We start from the raw sequence: 5,272 nt of genomic DNA on the forward strand, positions 1-5,272 counted from the left end.
TTTCTAGAATAAGTAGCATTCTTTCAGACACAAAGCCCTTTTCCATCTTTACACCTGAATCAATCCCTCGAAAATGAATGACTTTATGCAGAATTCAGCTGTTTTTATTAAATTTGATAAAAGCAGTTTACAGATACAGTGACATAGACACATACATACTTAAACACAGTTGAGTCGGTAAAATAGCTTTCTATTGGATTTGCTTGTTTTTATTCGTTTTATTACTCAAAAAATCCAAAAGAAATACTGCTAAGTTTAAAACACTATGTCAAATCAGTCTGCGTTCTTGTAGCAGTAGAAGTATAAAATAAGGAGCTAAATAACAACTAAATTTTGTTTTCAGAGCTCTGAAAATTAAGTATATAGAAATGTCATCATTGCTGTTACTGTGTTTTTTACTTCTAGTATTTCCTTATGATTTGACTCTTTCCTATAGTTTCCTTCTCTATGCTAAAATTACCCATCTGTTCTTGCATGTTGTCTAACTTTTCTATTAGAGCCTTTAACATATTACAGTAAACCCTCAATTTCGTGGATCTCGATTTATCGGACTTTGGATTTAATGGACAAATTTCTGATCTGTATATCATAAGTGAAAATTAACACACTGTGAACTTTAAAATACTTTTAACTAAGATTTGCTTATAATTAAATTAACAAGTTATGTTTTTGTTATTAATTCACTGTTATTTTTAACAGATTTTAGTGAATAGGCCATATGTTGGGGGAAAAATTGTAGTACTTTTGCCAACATAAAAAACATTACATATCTACAACTACAGTATAAATCCGCATCACCCTGGGTAATTGGATCTGTTGGCATAACTTTCTGCAGCAGTTTTAATGCCCATGTTCTCACATGCACTGAGCCACTCCCCAGCCGTGTGCCTTTGTTTACTCACAGTGACTGGTGAACGCGCCCATTCGGTAGACATTTAAAATTACAGTAATACATATAGAAAACTTTTCTGTGAAATTAAACTTTTCATGCCTACTTAATTTTAATTACACAAATGTGTCTACGTAAGTAAAAACAGATACACTAATTTGCCAATTTTTTAACATACGCATTCAGAAAACCTCCTTTATTATAGAACAGACTTTTGGCTTTAACAGACACCCCTCGCCTGAATTAGTCCATTATATCGAGGTTTTACTGTATTATTAGTTATTTTGTTTATTCACTTATTTTTTAGTTTAAAGAGGGAATTTATTAGAAAAATACAAAAGGTTCTTGCAGGGATTCCCACGGCTGTAATGAGTTAATCGCTAGAATCACGCCTTTCTGAAGGGCTGATCATGTTGTGATCATAAACTTCTATTTCTGGGTCTTGCAAGATCAGGAAGAGAATATCCCAGAGGATGTTCCTCCCTGCGTCGTGCACAAGGGACTAGAATGTGGATTCATTTCTGCTTGCTTTTTGGTCCTTATGTTCCTTTTGCTGTCCTCAAACTTGTCAAGCACATGTTGGCAGCCATTCCTGAGCTCAGTCAGGCCTCTCTGAAGTGGCTCAACAGCTGGAAGAGCACCTCGAGTCTGAATTCGTAAATTAATTTTACTCTCTGAAGGATGGGTTGTAGTGTAACCACAAAATTCCACTTCTGGGTTCTTCATGATCATGTAGCGAAGAGCATTTCCTAGGGTCTGGTCCTCCCGTGCAAAACAAGTGTCACACACACAGTGTCTACCTGTTCCAGCTGCCTGGACCGCTCCCAGAGCTGCCTTCCTCTCGCCTTCAGCCATTGAGATCTTCAATCCAGACAATTTTCTCTCCAGCTCAGCTCGTGGCCCTCTTCCCTCGCTGGCCGGCTTCCGGGATGTTCAGGTGGAGCTGGAGGAAGGTACGCTCTGCCTCGTGTTGTGAAACGTGCGAGAGAAGCAGGAAGGCTGAATAGTTATTTTAAATTCCCTGTCAGTTCCAGCATTTGGGTTGTATCTGAGGCTGGTTCTGGTGATGACTTTCCATCTTCAGACTGTATCTATTCTTCACTTTTCAAACGCCTTATCATTGTTGCTAGAAGTCAGACAGGGAAGATTCTGAAGCAAGTTTACCTTAGAGATGAGCATACCTTTTTCGCTTCTGCACCCTTAGTGTCTGTGTATGCGTGTGTGTGTGTGTGTGGGGGAGGGGGGGGGAGGGCGGTAATCTAGTCAAATATCAGGCTGGGTTTAAAGTTTGGTGTTGCTATGGTTACCTTCCCTGTCCCAGAGGCTTCATATTTCTACAGTGACTGGAGGAGTTTGGGTGAGGGCCAGTTTACCAGAAAGGCTTCCCCAGGCCAAGGGCCAAGGCGCAGGGAGGAGCTGTCCCCGGCGCAGTCCCTGCTGTACTCTGGCTGTTTTCACTCAGGGTTTCTTACCCTGTGGTGGGACGCAGGGGGCATTCTCTGACGTTCTGAGTAAGCTTCAGTCTCAGCAGCCTCTATGAACTTGTGCACCGTGTCCCTCTTCTAGCTGTAGTGTTGGGGGGGGGGGGGGGGCGGCGGGGACTAACAAGTATTGCAGCTCGCTCCCAGGTACAGCTCTTCTTCTTTCTTTTTTCTTTTCTCCCAGTAGAAACATGACAATTGTTCATGCTCTTTCCCTTGCAAATTAAGCTTTTTGTTCTATGAGAAACATAGGGCAGATGGGACAGGTGGGATTTCTGGCATCGGTTATTGTTTCTCTCTCCCAGCTGACACTACCAGGGAAAGTTCTCAGCAGCTCCCTCAGTCTTTCCCTTGAACCCCTCCTGGCGTTCAGGGAGTTAAAAGCTGCAGCCCCCCCCCCCACCCCCACCCCCCCCCCCCCCGGAGCTACACACTCTGACAATGGCCTAGGCTTGGCCTTTAGTCATTCTTACAAGATTACATGCCATCTGATGGTATATGCCCCAGGTAAGCAAATACTTTCTCTGCTATAAAGTTGGCCCCTTGGTCTGATGCACTGTACTGTGGGGCCCCATGCCAGTGGATCCATCACGCTATCAAACTTCAAATAGTAGTGCTCGCTGAGACCCTATGTGTAGGAAAGACAAACCCCAGCTCTCAATATTATCCATTCTTTGGGGAGCAATTTGCTGGCCTGTCCAGAGTGAAAGGGGTACAATATAGTCACCATGGCACTAACTAGCCAATTGGTCTCCTCAAAGAATGGTACCAAAATGGGGCCTGAGTGTCCGCCTTTCCCGTTGGTTGGTGAGACCTTTGACGTTGGCTTCCGGTAGATCAGCAAGTAGGAGCAAATGCTATTGGGCACATAGATAACCTCCACCTCTGCCATCAAGGCCACTTTACTCGTGGGTCCATTGTAGCAGCACTAGAGTGGCCATTGAGAGAGGCCGGCAAATCGAATGCCCTTGGCTAGGTCCTTGCCTCTTCTCTGAGGGATGTTCTTTTGTGGGCATTACCATATGATGCAACAAACAATATTCACACCCTCCATCCACTCTCATACTGGTATGTCCATTCATAAACTTCTACCTCATATCTCCTTGTACTCCTCTTCAATTTTTTCCTTTCTTTTCTTTCTAGACCCCTGTCAACCATCCAAAGAAAATGATATTTGTAAATGAAGTATTGTCCACTCCTTTTTATTTTATTTTATTTTTTGTTAATCCTCACTCAAGGATATTTTCCATTGGTTTTTAGAGAGAGTAGAAAGGAAGGGGAGAGACACAGAGAGAGAAACATCCATGTGAGAGAGACACATCAATTGGTTGCCTCCTGCCCTCCTGCACATGCCCAGACCAAGGCCAGGGAGCAGGCCTGCAACCGAGGTATGTGCCCTTGACTGGAACTGAACTTGCCACCCTTCAGGCCAAGGTCCAATGCTCTATCCATTGAGCCAAACCACTTAGGGCAGTCCATTTCTTTTAATGTTTAAGATTACTATGCTACTAAGTACTTATGTTTATTAAACATGAATTCTGCTGATGCCTAACAAGCTCGTTGCTTACTATTTATTTATACTCAAAATTTGAATGTTTTCATCTCTGTTTTACAAACTATAGACCTATTCACATTTCCTAATAGAATTCAATATTCTGAAAGGTAAATGTACATTACACTGAGCCTCAGAATTTCCTTTTGTTTTAGTCGACATGACAGTGTTGTAAGGGTGCCATCTCTCCAGTTAAACATGATTACATTATAGCTGGCCTGTAACTCCAGAGCAGTCAATCGATAGCCTGGAAAAAGCCACACAAGAATTAGAAACTTCCTTTCTCTTAATAATCTGAACTGTAAATAAGTAGTCAGAGGCTATTTGTTTGGTAGTAGAATCAGAAAGTGAAAGAGAGAAAAAAGAGACCAATAAGTAGCGATGGGCAGGAAGAGGAAATAGAATCCATGTGTAAACACAAGCCCAAAAACCCTTCATAGGAAAGAGTGCATTATTGGTTTGGCAGCAAAAACAACCTAAGATGAAGACATATACAATGAAGAGACAGAAAACATAGCTGATAAATATTAACAGAATGGAGGTTGGTAGGCTTACAATTCTTAGGAAACAGTTGGTAAGGCTACTTAGGATGTTGAAAAACTGGCCAGTTCCTAAATTTTCTGAGATCTGACTATTCTGCCTCTGGTAATTTTAATGATACCTAGTTGGGGAGCTTTTTAGATATTCACATGAGATAGAGCCCAGTGATTAAGATTCCTGTTGGCTTGTTTTGTGTAGTCACTATAATGAAATGGACTTAATTTTTTCAAGATGTACCTATATAATGACCTGAATATTTCCTAGGTATGAATTCTCTCAACTTTATGTTGACTATAAAGTATTACTACAAAACATCAAGTAATTCCCATAAAAAATGTTAAAAGGCATCAAGCGATAATATTTGGCATATAGACTTTATATTTTCTTAAAGGTTAATTTATACATCATGATGAATAAAGCTACTCCCGTACTTTCTTACATTCTTCAATGCATCTGGCATATGGTGGTAATTTTAGGAAACTGGCTGAAGTGACTAAGACAAAGCTTGGTAAAGAATTGGTTTTGGAAAGGATCAGCAAATAAACGGCAAGTGTGCCATCAGTCCCTTCTCTTAAATCCATTGTTGATAGTATTAGTTAATCAGAGTTTTGTTTCTCCCTAAATCCCGACGAATTCATAGTTATAAATATTCATGGCATTATATTTCAGGTCTCACCACCAGCATATGTCAGCCAGCACTCACAGTTAAGCCTATTTGCCATCCGTGTGCTGTTTCCTCCTTTGGACTCTTGCCTTCAGTGCTGGCCGTTTTCTCCGAGTGATTAATGTAACCTCATTAAGTTAATGAAT

The 5,272-nt window shown here is 41.1% G+C and overlaps 1 pseudogene; it reads right to left on the reverse strand.

Annotated features, from left to right (window-relative positions):
- Nucleotides 1-1,391: 1,391 nt before the first annotated feature.
- Nucleotides 1,392-5,043, reverse strand: LOC118657908 (annotated as a pseudogene).
- Between the last annotated feature and the right edge of the window lie 229 nt (nucleotides 5,044-5,272).

Source organism: Myotis myotis, unplaced genomic scaffold (assembly GCF_014108235.1).
Source record: "Myotis myotis isolate mMyoMyo1 unplaced genomic scaffold, mMyoMyo1.p scaffold_m19_p_6, whole genome shotgun sequence".
Lineage (NCBI taxonomy): Eukaryota > Metazoa > Chordata > Mammalia > Chiroptera > Vespertilionidae > Myotis > Myotis myotis.